General features: G+C 38.4%; 1 protein-coding gene across 1 annotated transcript in view; it reads right to left on the reverse strand.

Annotated features, from left to right (window-relative positions):
• Positions 1-10,190: 10,190 nt before the first annotated feature.
• The window catches only part of C12H10orf67 (chromosome 12 C10orf67 homolog), a 33,165-nt gene continuing 25,983 nt past the window's right edge, over positions 10,191-17,372 (reverse strand). Inside the window, 3 exon segments of the mRNA XM_074157625.1 lie at positions 10,191-11,753; positions 12,695-12,844; positions 13,685-14,141. The gene's annotated coding sequence lies outside the window, so the exon portion shown is untranslated.

Below are 17,372 nucleotides of genomic sequence, written 5' to 3' on the forward strand. Positions count from 1 at the left end.
GGGTGCGCTTTTCTCTTCATACCGAACCATCGCTTCCTCGAAAACCCAGACAGTCTCCTCCGCAGCCAGAGCCTTACACGCGGCTACGTGTGGCCAGCAAGGCTCTACTTGCAGCTTATCCTTGAAACTACTTTAGAAAAGTAGCAAAGTATTAAAAAAAGTTCTATTTGAAAAAAGAAAAGGATATAGGTAAGGTGGGGGGCAGGTGCATGAGCTGGGACCTGTGCAGGATAACGAGGTTTAATACGTCTCCTAAGCATTTCTAAAATACTTTGTTTTCTGGGACGTTAAACTAGAATATGATTTTTTTTGCTTTTACCTTTAAAAAGGTTTAACATTAGACATCACAAATTTTAAATGTAAATACCTTTGTATAGAAATAAAGAATCTGCATTGAAGCAGAAGTGACAATTATTTTTAGTATAAATCCTATTGTATTGTTAAATTTGTATGTGGAGGCAGACAATTGGGGGAAATGATGCAGCATTTGAATCCCAGATTCACAAACTTCAACAACAGATAAAGGAAACGGTTCACTTCCTAAAATTTACTTGATTTAGATTATCATACATTCCTAAGCCCCCCTTTTTTTTCACATCTTTGCTTAAGTATTTACTTATTTCATTAAATGTAAGCAAACTTATTCACAGAAAAAACTATGCGTTAAAGCATTGTGTCATTTTCTTGTTTTAAGAACAATTTCCCAAGCTGAAAAAGTTCAAAACAATGGACTCACCTGAGCTTTACGGCAATTAATTTTACCTTAGGACACACAATGCACTAGATTTATCCACGGGTATGTGGATGGAACCAAGAGATGATGCCACTGGTGCTTTAACATGGAGCACCGAAACTGTTCTCACTTCCATACCGTTTGCCGGTATCATCAAAAATGACACATTTCATCATTTTAGAAAAGAAATTCACATTCATTTCACTAAGTGAAAATTTAGCTCTTCATAAATTGACAGCTTGCAATAACACCAATCAAGGATATTTTAAATAGAAATCATATACCTAAAGCATGTCTATATGTTTGCACCAGTTACCAGGGCTTCAGTATCTTGAAAATAACTTCTAGCTTGTTATTCTTGACACAAAACTGATAACTTCAAAATTAATTGCATTTGTACCCTATAGATATTTCTTTCTTGAACTGGGGTAGCAGTGTTCCAAGCATATTTCCTTTGAAAACTTGAACTATTTCCAGTTTGGACCATATCAGAGATTTTCTCCCTGAACATCTGACCAGATGATTTGAAGCAAATCAAGCAAATTCGTTCTACTATTGAAAGAGTAAATCCTTCCCCAATTTTGGACAGGCTATCTGCTGTGTTTAATAGTTTAAAAATCTTATTTCAATAATCTCTCTTTCCTGACTGGTACTTATTTATTGCTGTTGTTCCCTAAGGTGGGCTGTCTCTCCATTAGTGCAGATAAACAATCCCAAGAATTCAAGACTTGGAATGTCGGGAAACCCTTTCCTCATCCTCAGCTCACACTTATCGTAACCTCTGGGAAAGAATATTCTGCTGGGTTTTTTGCCTTTTTTTTTTTTGAAAACTCTTTAGACGACAGAGAAGGTGAGGTAGGAGGGCAGGTTGGACCATAGGGACCTACATACACACATGGAAAAAAAAAAATGAATCTGAAGACTGATAACTTTCTTCTTTTGGTGTGTGCTTATATATACATTCATAGGGTTTGTGACACCAAGCAGTGCACCTCATAAAGCTCCACACATCCAGACACAGCTCATGCAGTCAATATTGAATAAGGACTCGGGGACTGTCCTCCCATATGCAGCATCATGGACCAATACTTCATCAATAACATAGGTGGAAACGAGACATTCTGCAGAGAAGCCACTTACGCAACTTGAATTCTATCTGTATGTACTACGCCTGCTGAGTGTTCCAAATCTCCATAGAAAGCCTGTGGCAATAATCCCACGAGAGATGAAAGGTAAAGCATTTTGCCAGTGTATCTGGCAATAAAATCTAGGTAGGTCAATACTCAAGACTGGGAACAGGTGAGAAACAGGTTTGTGTTTTTTTTCTTAAAAAAAAGTTCATTTTCTTAGTACCTTTTATGTCTTCTTCATGCCACCAGCAGCAGTATCTATGACAACAGAGCGTGCAGGGGTGCAAAAAAGAAAATCCATATGGCCAAATAGACTGGACACCTTCTAATAATTCACTTGAATATGGAAGCGCAGAAGAGGTTGGTTACTACAGAATATTCAACATGGAGTTTATGAGTTGTAAAGAAGAGACTTTGAAGGGCAGAAGAGTAATTGAAAATATCATGGTTCCTTCAGAATATCCCATATCCTCTTTGAGGGGACATATAGGGCAAACATCGCGCAGTGGTATGGGTCTATAACTGGAATGTCATTATATAGCACTGGTAATTGGAACAATTATTTCTGTATAGCTTCAATTATGCATGCAGACATTACACTCTACAATCTAATCAACTCTTCATGAGAAACATATCAAACTCTATGCAGAAGACAATGCTGGATATGACAATAGATGGATAGACAATACTTGTCCAACATGTTGGAGCAGTCTTCTGTTGGGTCACAGTTTTCAATACACTCCTTCGCATAACTGAACTGAAGAATTTATTCTAACTACTTCTCAATCATTTCTAAGTATCAGGGTTTCTAATGATCTTCTGTAGTTCAGGGAATACTTTCAGTAATATTGATGCTGCAGTAAATATATTAGTTTGGCTAATTAATGCCTTTTTTTTTTTTCTTTCAAAAGTGCTGAAACCATAATACAGTGGGACATAAAAAAACCCCGCAGTCCCTGGGGTGGCATACAGAAACTCAAAGTTTGTCAGACCTTAGAAGCATGTTCCAGTGAAAGAATTCAGGTTACTGGAACATTTCCTACTACTACTTGGTGAAAAAAAGTTTGCTGCTTAAGCTAAGAAAACAGAGCAAAGGCATACTAACACCTTACGTACCAGACTGCAACGCCACCCGAAGTGAATCCTATGAACAGTGGGACCAACTCATCCTCTACCCCAGTCAGTCCCCTTGTGTACTCCAACGAGTTCCAAAAGTAACCTGGACTCTTAACTTTGAATGTTGGTGCATATGAGCTCGAAAATAGGTTAGAGCAGGCACTTCCAAAGTATTTAGGTATGCTATAAATAGCTTCATACAACATAAACACTGAGAATCATCAGAACAGGATGAGCAGGCAAGCTGATCTTGTTAAGGAAGCAATTGCTGAAGTATTTCAGAAATAGGAGCATTCTCAATCACACAATTTTCCTTTGTGCTCCACATTGCTCAAAGTCCCATCCAGCCTGGCCTTGAACACCTCCAGGGATGGACCATCCACAACTTCTCCAGGCAACCTGTTCGAGTGCCTCACCACCCTGACACTAAAGAATTTCTTCCTAATATCTAATCTAAATCTCCCCTCTTCCAGTTTAAAATCATTACCCCTCATCCTATCACTACACCCCCTGATAAAGAGTCCCTCCCCATCCCTCCTGTAGGCCACCTTTAGGTACTGGAAGGCCGCAATAAGGTTTCCCCAGAGCCTTAGAATCATAGAATGGTTAGAGTTGGAAGGGACCTTAAAGATCATCTAGTTCCAATACCCCTGCCATGGGCAGGGACACCTCCACTAGAGCAGGTTGCTCAAAGCCCCATCCAGCCTGGCCTTGAACACTTCCAGGGATGGGGCATCCACAACTTCCCTGGGCAACCTGTTCCAGTGCCTCACCACCCTCACAGTAAAGAGTTTCTTCCTAATATCTAATCTAAATCTCCCCTGTTCCAATTTAAAACCATTACCCCTTGTCTTGTCACTAGGGGAAGGCCGCAATAAGGTTTCCCCAGAGCCTTCTCTTCTCCAGGCTGAACAACCCCAACTCTCTCAGCCTGTCTTCACAGGGCAGGTGCTCCAGTCTCTGATCATCTTTGTGGCCCTCCTCTGGACCTGCTCCAACAGGTCCATGTCCTTCCTGCACTGAGGTCTCCAGAGCTGGATGCAGTACTCCAGGTGGGGTCTCACCAGAGCAGAGGGGCAGAATCACCTCCTTTGTCCTGCTGGACACGTTGCTTTTGGCCCAGGATGTGGTTGGCTTTCTGGCCTGCGAGCACATGTTGTTGGCTCACGTTGAGCTTCTCATCAACCAACACCCCAAGTCCCTCTCCTCAGGGCTGCTCCCAATCTATTCCCTGCCCAGACTGTATTTGTGCTTGGGGTTGCCCTGGCACAGGTGCAGGACCTTGCACTTGGCCTTGTTGAACTTCATGAAGTTTGCACAGGCCCACTGCTCAAGCCTGTCAAGGTCCCTCTGGATGGCATTCCTTCCCTCCAGCATATCGAATGCACTACACAGCTTGGTGTCATCACCAAACTTGCTGAGGGTGCACTCAATCCCACTGTCCGTGTCTCTGACAAAGATGTTAGGCAGTACCAGTCCCAGTAGCAACCCCTGAGGAACACCACTCATCACTGCTTACTACATGGATAATTGAGCCATTGACTGCAACATCCAGCCAATTCGTTATCCACCGAGTGGTCCATCCATCAGATCCGTGTGTTTATAGACAAGGATGTCATGCAGGACAGTGTCAAATGCTTTGCACAAGTCCAGGTAGATGATGTCAGTTACTCTTCCCTTATCCATCAATGCTGTAACACCGTTGTAGAAGGCCACCAAATTTGTCAGGCACGAGTTGCCCTTAGTGAAGCTGTGTTAGCTCTTCAGCGATCATCTCCTTATTTCCCATATGCCTCAGCACAGTTTCCAGGAGGAGGAAACTATTGACTAAATAACTAGAAAGCCAAGTTACAGTTAAATTCATCTGAAATCCAGGAAAAAGGAGTAAAATTAAATCTGTCCTTAAAACAAAGAAACACTAAAACACTATAAAATACAGAAATGAGACTTATATAAACATTTCTCATGCTTAGCTTAGTAATGAGTGCTTGAAGAAAACCCCCTGAGGGATATTTCAGCTACCAGCATTTAAGCCAAAACTAATATGGCCTTAATTCTTGAGAGACTATTTTAGGGTCGACTCAATTTTAATTAAAATAAGCATAAATTTTTCCACTGAGTTTTGAGAACTGGAATTGTTTCATACATGCTCTTTTTGCAGGACAGAACATGAGGAAGTTAATATTTGCATACATATTTACAGATATATATATATTTCAGACAAGTATGTACAGACAGGTCTGTATTTCTGTTTACATCTATATCTATATCTATCTACATGTATTTCTGACTGGCTATTTGTTATGACATGAATAAGGTACACTTCTGTCATCTTGCTTAAGAAACTAGTTTTATTCAGTTCAATAATTTAAAGAAGGTCATGTAATCATGGATACAGTGAATTTGACTGCCGTTAGAAACAGACACTACTACTAACAGTCTACCATGTAGATTATTAATACCCATAATTTTAAACTCTTAAGCATCTAATATTCCTTTTAAATATTTTCACCTTTTTAAAAGAATTGCTAAGATATTTTCATGTTCTCTTCTGAGAGAAGCATCTGAAAGTCATTTCATCCTTTCCTATTTGCAGAGACTTGTTTAGAGAATTGAAAATACATACTTCACGATGCTTTTCACTGAAAATTGTTCTTTATTAACTTTATGTGAATTGATGGTTAAAATGGAAAGCTCATTATTTTTGTAACCTTGGTATCTTTTCTGCAATTACCTATAGCAACCTGAACAATATCTTATTCTTCACTAGCCTTTACTCAAATGTAATTTTTTTCCACCTGAATATCTTCTGGTGCTATGTTGGTCCCTGGATCCCTGTAATTTTCTGTCATAAATAATTGTATCATATAGGCCTTTATGTTCACATTACATTAGATATCAAAATTTCAAACAATTATCCCAGTTGAGTGACATATATTTCCCATAAAGATTCTACCCGTGCTCACAAATTGGGTATAGAACTCTCCATCTCCTGAAGTAATTTGATAATCTACCCACTGAGGTTGAGGTATTAGGCTTAAAAGGTAGCAAGACAAATTAAACTCTTACCGGTTAGACGACTGGTGGTGTTCATAACTTGAGAGTCCCACTCATTTATCATTTAAGTCATTTCGGTCTTCCCATTTATTTTAGTACTGGATGAATCCAGCTTATACTGGCCTTGCTAACCACTGAGACAATATTAGTTCAGTTCATATGCAGGTGGTTACAATTGCAGCCGCATAATTTTTTATATATTGCAGCTAGCTTTAAAACTGAAGCTGACACACTTTTCACAAATACTTGTTATCGCATGCATTTGAAAAGAAAAAAACTCAGAAAATTAGAAAATTTGAATATGTTAAATATTTTAAAAAATAAACAATAATATAAAATGCATGTAAGTAATCATAATCCATATTATAGAGAAATGGGAAATTCCATATATGTCTGCAGCAAGTCTGACATACATGAAACATTAAGAAACTTTCCCATTGAAACAATCTTCCACTATGCAAATGATAAATATTGACTCTTGCATATATAAAAGTCTTACCCTATGCTTCACAAAATTGTCAAAGATATTATAAGTACAGAACATATCTAAAGATTTATGATTAGGAAAAAAAAGTTACACACCAAAGTTGGATGCAAATATAACCCAGCTCTGAATCCCTTCATATTCCTCTTGTATCGCTTTCAACACAAACAGGACAAGCCACCTGTAAGTAACATGCTAATCACATACTAAACACATTCAGGAAAGTGTAGCTTAAGTCATATAAGCTGCTAAGTGAGAAATCAACATAACAAAAGATTTTGAAAAGGATGTAACATTTTGTTGACTCTAACTGAATATGGAATGGCCATCACTGTATAATGATTCTTAAATCAGGGGAATGTGTTTTAACTTGACTGTACCTGAATTGTACATCTTTTACATTGAGTGTTGAATATACTGGCAACCAAATTTGCTATATGACTTTAATCAGGAAAAAAAATAATCACTAGAAAGTACTATTTTAATGCAACTCTGAAAATTCATTATGACAGTGATGGGAAACTCAAAATGTTTTCATTTTGACAAGCTCCATCCTTGTTCATTCTCCCTGAAATTCTTACTGAGCTGTCAGAACAGCACAAAACGGGAGAAAACACATACATCTCTGTATGAAGGAAATAAAAGTAATTCTTCTGTTTAAGATCAATCCCCATGCAATAAATGAATTTTAAACATTTACACCTCCCAATTCTGTTCTGCCAAAATAATTTTCTTAAATTCCTCCAAGCATGGTGTATTGCACGTCTAATTTGCAAGAACACAGCCTGAGTGAAGTTGTGCTAACCCAGGTCCGTCCATAGGAGGGTTGACTGCAGACCTTTCTGAAATCTAGAGGATTTCGTTTAAATCCCAAAGGACTCTGAGTTACATTGGAGCCCCTCCCCTGATCCGGGGAGTAGGCCATTTGTGCTACTCCTGTATCATCTGGAGTAGAAGGTATCTTCCCCTATTTAACTTCCCTGGAAGGGGAAGGACCTTCCAAGGGGAAGGAAAAGAAGGACCAAAATTTCATTCTCGCCTGCTGTACCCACTTACATAAGACAGATGGCTTTTTAGGGGTGGTCCTCCTTGCTGCGTTCGTACTTACAATGCGAGTAGCCCACAGATTGAGTAATGTGCCGAACCTCATCGCTCCTGATCAATCTACCTCCTACCAAGTGGATACAAGGGGCAACCTACAGTACGAGTCTGAATTCACAAACTGACGGAAAAAGTTATCATTATGGTTCATTCATGCACTGCAGATGGATGTTATGTTTGCCTAGTGACATATGCCAGCAAAGGCACAATTTCTGTGTAATTCGTACGCACAAATTATTACACAAGATTGTACTGCATGCGGCTGAGCATATTCGACTTGGACAATCTGCCTCTGTTGGACTTTCATAATTTTCACCATCATATGGCATGAACTGCCTTCTATGTCTTGCAGTATTAGAAAGATTTCTTCAGATAGAAGCAAAGTGTTTGATAAAATAAACCGGTTGCCTTGTTTTTACTTACTGTCTCACCGACACACGCATGTTTAAGTGCTAGCAGCTGGTGTTGCAGGTTTTTTCTAAGAAAAATCTCATTCTTCATCACATGTGGACTGAAAAGATTTTCACATTAAATTAGCCTGCATTAGCCCGTTGTCATTCTTAGTAATTACGATACATAATTAAGAACACATTGAAACTGAATTTCCAAAATATAAAAATAACCATAATTAAGCAGACATTTGCTTGATATTCACTCGAGAGTTGTAAATATAAAAGACTCCTAAATATAGATGGAACATATTAGTTCTGGGTAGCTTCAATCTATCTCGTGTGATTGTTAAGCAGTTGAATTCAAGTTCAGAGCACTTCCACCATCAGTGGCTAACCTAAGGACACACTTCCATTTAAAATAACATTGAAGGTTGGTCAAAACCCACTACAGCCGAATTCCTCTTATTTAAGGAAAACAATCAATATATTAATTAATACGCAATGCTCTGTCCAATTAATATTTGCATTCATTCAAATTTTGAAAATGAGAAACTTACCTGATTTCACCAGTAACAAGCACGAGGTTTGGCTTTTTTCTCTCCTCACTAAGTTCACTAGCTTTGCCTCTTGTCTGACATATTTCCTACAAATTCCTGTGTATTTCCTGTGCATATAAGAGTTATAGGGTATCAGGCACTAGAAATCTTAAATTCTTTTCATTCTACAGTGACTCTTTGCAAAGAATCCCTTGAGAGTTGACATTAAGGATGCAAAGATAAAATGCATTTTAACAATGAACCTCAAGCATGTTTGTGAATATGGCATCTCTTCTCATGTATGTTACGTTTTTTTTAGGAAAAAAATAGATACAGCGTAACAGAGCAAGAATTAACAGATACACTCCAGTTTTAATCTGATTCCATGCTACTGAGAAGATTGTGATAAACCTGAAGAACAATAACAGAAAACAAAAATAAAAGACCAGATTAAACCAGAAAAACATAAGTAGATGTGTTGATAGCTTGCATTTCTTTATCATATACATATAGCTGTGCCATAAATAAATAATTTTTACACAAGTATCACAAACATCGTGATACAGAAAAAGGCTAAGACATTGCAACCAGTACCCTCCAGCACAACTTTAAAATAGCCGCTACAGAAAAATGTAACTTTTTATATCTTTTTCAGGCCTCAGAGGGAGTAATTGCACAAACACTAACAATCAGCAAGATTAGAACAAATAACCAGTAAGCACTCAGAAATCCATGGGACACATATACATTAAAATGCCATTAATATATTACATAAAATATGAGTAAAGTAACAGAGCTTATGCAGTAGAAAAAAGGAGTATATAGAATACACCCTTTGAATTTAAAACACTGTCTTTTTCCTGTCTGTAAATTTACTCTAACTTTAACCAGAGAGTGCTGATATTTTATCTAATCAATGAAAATTGCTACCCAATTTCTCAAGGTCCAGCTCATGAGGTAATTTGAACAGCTGTAAATTTTTTCTCTTTCTTTAGCAAGAAAGGTACTACACTAGAGTAACAGAGCTTTTTAATGAAGGGAAGCAAACAAAAGGTCAAAAAAAGATTAAAATCATTGTACCGGGTGATAAGAATTTTTCTTAAATGCGAATATGTAGTTTGGATTGTTTGGATTATTTCCCCCTGAACTTGTGAGGAAAGAGTGCTAAGTGGGAGTAAAATATAGTGTCTTCGGCTTCAAAATCACTAGAGTTCAGCTCCAGTTCAGTAATAACTAAAAGTCAACTCTGACTAATAGTCATGTTGGTCCTATGACTTCAATCATTGATATGTATGGAGATTTTAAAAGTAAAAGTAAACCTCTATATCATAAAAAAGATCTTCACAAAAACGATTTTACATTAAGTAGCACCTTTCATCGCAAATTATACCAGAATGGACAAAGTTATTAGAAACCTTGGAATTCTATGCCCTATTTGTGTTTGGTTACAAACTCAGAACTTCATAAGCATTTTAGCTACAAACAGTAAAGTATGAAAGACGTAAAGGAAAACTTAAATGGATTTAATTGTTATGAAGAATGAAGGAGAACTGACATTAAAAGTACTAATTAAACAAATTTACATCCAATGTTCTCTAGATATTTTTCAGACACTTAATTCAGCAGGCCACACAGTCTTTTATGATTTTATTAGACACATAGAAGATAATTTGGCCACAAGAGGGCTCACATATTTTATAGTTATTTTTTTAAACAATATGTGTATAATAAAATTATAACAAAATACAGGCTAAATTCAAGGCAAATATCTGTTGCTCAGATAGTCACGCTGTCATGAAAAAATAATTTGCATGGTTCTTTAATAAACTATCAGGAAAAAAAAAGAAACAAAAATAAGGATGTTCTCGTAGTCTATTTAGATCTCACCATTAATTGGCTTTTCATAAATCTGTTTCTATGACGTTACAACAATTAGCTAAGTATAAAAGGACAAATTCATCTCTAATTTAAACAAGCGATTTTAATGGTCTGTGTTAAAAAAATTCTCCAGTACCTAACTATTCAGGTAGCACAGTATATACTCATTAAAGTAGACCTGATAAGAATAATAGAACTTTATTTTTTATGGAGACTTACCTATTATTAAAAACACTGATAACACTTATTATATTACTAACATAGTCTATTCTCACCGCTTTCAGATGAGAAGATAACTCCATGCCTATTTCAATGAATACTGAACTTAATGAGAAACTCTCTATTGACCTTAGAGATACCGTGTGAAACTAAACAAGCATGAAGTACAATACAGACAGTTTGCTGTGCAGTGGATGTAGCTTCATTACAGTTCACTGTTTGTAGGACAGGAGTTATTGCATTTCCACACCTTTGATTGGTGTTGTAGAGACAAAAAAAAATAGAGGAAAAGAACTGTCTGAAATATAGTAGAATGTGTAGTTGGTGGGAAATTTTGTTCTTTAAAGTTTGGTATCAGTCCAGATGGATTTGAAATAAACTTGAAATTATGAAAAAAATATTGAAAAAATGAAATATGGTGTTTAAAAGATTAAATAGATTCCATCAGGACTCTATAAATTTGAAATTAAAGTTCATCCCTACAGCAGTACCAAAGATAACACCAAGAACATATTAAAGTCATTTGGCATCTGCTAGGGCTCTCCTATCCTGCCATTCCAGGCAACGCTCGCATACAACTATCTTTGGCTGTAAACCCTACAGTTTCCACATCTTGTCCCAGGGCTTTCAGACTCCAGTTCCTAGGTTCATAGGAGGGACTCTGGAAGATCTGACAACCCGAGTCTACTGAGGTTTTCCACCCTATTTGCATGCTGTTGTTTTTACACCCTCAAATGCTAATGACTACGTAACTGAATAATGTATATAACCACCTTAATTTTCACAAATATAATTTGCAAAAGCCATCGGCATGACCTACTTTATCAATGCAATCAAAGCGATAATACTAGACCTGTTCTATAGAATCTGGAATGTCTTTTTCTATATTGTATTACTTTGCTCAGCTTCTCTTCTAAGATAGGGGAAAAAAGATGTAAAGAGAAGAAATTAAATCAACACAGAGGCTTCTTAAATGTCTTCAAAGCACACCTTAAAAATTTTAGTCACTGTGTTTCCGTGGTTTGCCTTTCCTGACCTTTATGTTTCTTCAGTTTCAGCAGTTGGGGTTCTTTCAGCATCTTTCTGTGCAGGTACTACGCACGTTATCTGAAAGTAAGTAAAACAGTGTTTATTTTCTTTGCGAACTATGCAAAAACAAATACAAAGTTTTGCTAATATACAGCGCTATTCTTGGGACAAGTTTTCCTTTTTGGGGCTGTTAGATATTTCCAGTATCCTGTTAAAAATTGAAATATTTTGTAACCTAAGCCAGTCATTCAAAGTCAGCTCATTTTTCCTTTGTTTCTAAGGATTGTGACAGTTAGGCAACATTTTGGCACTATAATAGAAACAGCACTGTGGATAATTGAATGTAATCTTGTCCTATGTACATGTGCCTGAACCTCATCTTACTGCTATCAATGGTAAAATTGCCATTGCCTAAAATCCATGAGGACTCAAGACCTAGCATTACAAACTCCCCATGGCAAAACCAGTAGTTTGTGGGAAGTATAAAGTCAAGCCATCAAAACAAAGAACTGAACTCCTGACTCAGACCTTACCCTGATTTACATGATTATATCTATGCTTGGAGTCCAGGAATGCTTCCTAATCTTTGCTTTTGAGTGGATGCCCTGACTCCTATCAGTCCCATCTCAAGCGTAAGAGCTAGGAAAGCCCAGGGATACAGACTAGAGGGGAGCAGTGGCACGTTTCCAGTCTGGGCGACTGGATGGAAGTACCTATGCAGGTGCCCAAGTAGCATCCATGCCATAAAACTTAGACACAACCCGTGTGGCTTTGGATCTTGACTCTCCTTTCTGGGAAGCCGATTCCTATTTCTCTCAGACAAATGTCATGAGAAATTCTGTAAGGTCCTGGAGTAAAGCTGCTACCTAAATGTCTACTAGTATCATTGCTTTAGCAACTAAAAGGTTAAAGACATAGTAGTTCTGTGAGATTCATAGACTTTAATAAGGTCTGTATATAAATATACATACATGAAATATATACCTAAACTTATTAGCTTGTTGTAATTACAAGATCACCTTGTTTCTTTTGTTTTGGACAGTATTTCTGTTTCATAAGGTGTTTCCTTTCAATTCTCTTTTATCCTCAAGCAGTACTGTTTCAGCTTCACTTTGCATTTGCAGATTGGTCATGATAACTTCTTTCTCTTCTACTTGCAGTGCTGAAAACTGACAAACAAAGTCTAATGAGTACACAAACCTGTTTTAGCTTCCTGTGATCATTCAGGGAAAGAGAACACCATTGACCAGGCATGCCATATCAGAAATCTGAAAGAAACTAAGCAACCTCAAATCTTCCATTCTCTCTCAGCAGGGTGTCATATATATTACTTTTCCAACTGTAAATTATATTCTACATAGCACAGGGCTCGGTACTGGGGCCAATTCTCTTCAACATCTTTATCAATGATCTGGACGAGGGGATCGAGTGCACCCTCAGTAAGTTCGCAGACGACACCAAGCTGGGTGGCAGTGTTGATCTGCTGGAGGGTAGAGAGGCTCTGCAGAGAGATCTCGACAGGCTGGATCGATGGGCCGAGACCAACGGGATGAGGTTTAACAAGGCCAAGTGCCAGGTCCTGCACTTCGGTCACAACAACCCCAGGCAGCGCTATAGGCTGGGGGCAGAGTGGCTGGAGCTGCCTGGCAGAAAAGGACCTGGGGGTGTTGGTCGACTGTCGGCTGAACATGAGCCGGCAGTGTGCCCAGGTGGCTAAGAAGGCCAACAGCATCCTGGCCTGTATCAAGAACAGTGTGGCAAGTAGGGACCGAGAGGTGATCGTCCCCCTGTACTCGGCACTGGTGAGACCCCACCTCGAGTACTGTGTCCAGTTTTGGGCCCCCTACCACAAGAGGGACATTGAGGTGCTGGAGCGGGTCCAGAGAAGGGCAACGAAGCTGGTGAGGGGTCTGGAGCACAAGTCTTACGAGGAGAGGCTGAGGGAGCTGGGGTTGTTCAGTCTGGGGAAGAGGAGACTGAGGGGAGACCTTATTGTTCTGTACAAGTACCTGAAAGGAGGCTGTAGAGAGACGGGGGTCGGTCTCTTCTCCCAAGTCACAGATGATAGGACAAGGGGTAATGGCTTCAAGTTGCGCCAGGGGAAGTTCAGGTTGGATATTAGGAAACATTTCTTTACTGAAAGGGTTATCAGGCATTGGAATGGGCTGCCCAGGAAGGTGGTGGAGTCACCATCCCTGGAGGTATTTAAGAAACGTGTAGACATGGTTCTTCAGGGCATGCTCTAGTGTCCAAGATTACTGGTTTGTGGTGGGGTGCTGTGTGGGTGGGTGATGGTTTTTGGTTTGGTTGTTGTTGTTGTGTGTTCAGGTGGTGGGTGGTGGTTTTGTTTGTGGTGGTTTTTTTTGTTTTTTTTTGTTTTTTTTTTTACTGTTGGTTGGACTCGATGATCTCTGAGGTCCCTTCCAACCACTACGATTCTGATTCTGATTCTGATACAGAGCAAATCTGGAAGAAAACAAAGATGAAATGCTTGTTCAGTCCTCTCCCCAGCCATCTCCTTCACACCTCACACAGATACATATTCCCTCCATCAAGAGACACCTCATCCCAGTTAAGTTTCCTCAGGTCTCCACACAAACATACCGGACACGAACCTGGTAAATCAAACACATTACCCACCTGTCTGTTTGAACAGAGTTTCCAGGCTTTTGCTAGTGTTTTGTGTTAAGCCCTAGCCCTATCCAGATCAAGTCATCACTTTGTTTTTTCAGCTGCAGATACATTCCGCTTTCTTGCACGTACACACGCTAGTAGCTACGTGGCTCATTCAGAGGTGTAAACACCAGAGTTAAAGAGCAGATAGTATTGCAGACACATTGCAGTATCAGGCTTTTTTAAGTAAAGAAAAGTAATTTTATCTACAAATTATGAAAGCTGCAGATGAAATTCACTGTAAATAGTAATTATTACTAAATGACTGCAAAACCAATGACATGGTCAAATTCTCCTTCCACACATGGATTTTATACTGATGTAACACCCTAGATTTCAGTAGCAATATGGCAGGGTAAATGGAGAGTTTGTAAAAGCAGATTCAGGCCCACTGCAGCTATACACAAAATGGGCTAGATCTCAAGCCAGGGGATAACATTGCAAAGCAGCTTTTTAAGCCGCAAGATATTATTCCCAGCTGATTCTTCTTATGGATTACAGCTGCTTGAAATATAAGCATAATAGGGCTTCCCTCACTGACTGCTGGGACATGGCAGGGTAGAAAAGACCATTTCTAAAGACTTTCCACAATCTGAAGATCTCCAGTTCTTGGGATGGTTCCCTGATGAAGCAGTGCACTTCAAAACTCCAGTTCATTATGGCAGTCAAAAAGAAATGAAGGACAGTTGCACCTGTGTTTATTTTAACATTTTCTGTAAAAAGATAGTAAAACCCCCTACTTTAATGCTAATAGCAGCTGCTTTCTAGGTTTCAACCAGATCAATTTTAAACATGTAAGTTCCCTCCATTATGTTTTTCCAACTCACTCCTTTTCCTCATTGCAAACCACTACCATATTTCTCATTAGATCCCTTCAATCCCTTATGTGCTTTGATATTCTTTCTACTTTGCTTTTATTTACTCCTCTGAAGTAGGAGTAAATCTGAAAGCTATGTTCCTCTTGACTGAAAAGAAGAGCAAACCTCTTTTCAAATGTGGAAAGCAACCATAAATGGGATTAAAATGCAACTTTTGAAAACAAGTGAGATTCCTGCCCCTTTTCAAGAGCATCTCCAGCTGTTTGAAACATATTCTTAATATAGGAGTCTTGATCAACCTCATGATCAGAAAAGTATTTGCTATTTAAACTGTATTTTATGCCCTTCAGCTTTAAAACCTAAGGCAGGCCTAGATTTTTTTCAGATTTATATATAAAAGCGACAAGAAACACTAACACTAATGTAACAACCATTAGTGCATTGAAATTTTTGCTTTTCAAAAGCTGGAAATGTATAATTCTAGGTATTTATTACTGTCACTCATTCAACTCACTGCAGAATGATGGACTAAATTTTATACCCCCTTTAAGCTGACTGAAGCCAATTAAACAAATCTCTGCCCCCTTTTGATCTATCCAATGAAACCCAGGTGAAGGGCTAAGCAACTACTGCTTTCTTCCTTCCATCCAATTTAAGGTCTCATGTGCCTTCGTTTTTTTACATTAATGTTGTTCAGAGTAAGACACCAGGACACCCCATAGCCATAAACCTACTGAATATTCTCCACTGTGAGCCTCAGCTCTCAACAGCCACCCTTGGTACATATGCATGGTCTTTGGACTGCCTCAACACATGACCATCTGTCATGATTGCATGGTGCCTCTCCACAACTGGGTCGGATCCTTGCCTGAGGGCATTAGGTTCCAGACAATGCTGGTTAAGATGAACAGTTTGGTTAACACTCCAAGGGCCATCTGTTCTACAGGAAATCCTTTCTCTGTGTCATTAATGAAGTGTTCCCAGCACATAACTATATATTTGTCTCCTTATATAAGCTTTTATGGAATAGGAATTATGAGGGCATGTTATTTGCAAATGAATAGTTTGCAAAAATAACAGATTTCCTTACATAAGTTTGCTTGATACACCTCAGTACAGATGAAAACTAACCACATGTTTGGCAGAGGAAGTTATTGCTTAGCTAGTGTTTCAGCATGGTTACAACACCTCAGTACCTCAGGCAATGTAAAAGAACTGAACCTTGACCTAAACCTTGCAAATAAAGTCTATTACCTCCTAGAAATCAAAACGTGAATCCTATTGAATAGGATTCCAAAATTTAATTTTGGTAAGGAAGTTGAGCTCCTCTGTAGCCTAAGTTAGAATGTTGCATATTAGCATGGTTATTATAAGACCTATATTTCAGGGAAGACCTTTCACATATTTCAGATATGTAATCAAAGACATAATTAATTTTTAGCAAATTAAGCATGGCCAGAATCTAACAACTGAAGCTTTTCATGTTCACTAAGCTTTTCATCCACTGTTCAAACACACTTAGCTTTCAGACACTGGAACTGTAACTTACTGAGTAGGAGAGAGCATTCTGCTCAGCCACTCTTGGTAACATCTCCCCCTCCTCCCAATCTCATTTTATGATGATTCTAATATACTTTTCTATCTCTGGAATTAATGTTTATGTGTAATAAACACTAATTCTTCTTGCATATATATGCTGTTTTATCAAAAGTGCACTATGCAATCATCAGCTGATATAAACAGATAACCTAGTATTTTCAAAATCTTTGAAATGTATTTTCCATTGTAAATATAATCCCTATCTAGACACATAAAAATTTCTAGAGGTGAATGCAGGTGTCCCCTGCACTATCTACAAAACAAAATTACACAGGCAAATCTGCTACAGTACAAACATCAAGCAAAATATCAGCTAACACTGTATGTGTACTTAATAGTAATTGAATAGTAATTGAAAAGTAATTGAACTTTATTGAATGTGCTATTGTGTGTTCCTTCAAACCCACATGCAGAAATTAAAAAACTATACAGCAGAACCTTACCAATATAATTTAGTGTTTTACTCATTAACAGCAGATTGTATCTTGGAAGCACTTCAGGCCATGCCAAAGTCTACATGGTTTCTGAGAGGCACCATCCTCCCAGGACTGTTGAGCCATGGGCAGGATGTCAGGTTAGGCCTGGACAGCCCCGCATCCCCCTTGTG

This window comes from Numenius arquata, chromosome 12 (genome assembly GCF_964106895.1).
Source record: "Numenius arquata chromosome 12, bNumArq3.hap1.1, whole genome shotgun sequence".
Classification (NCBI taxonomy): domain Eukaryota; kingdom Metazoa; phylum Chordata; class Aves; order Charadriiformes; family Scolopacidae; genus Numenius; species Numenius arquata.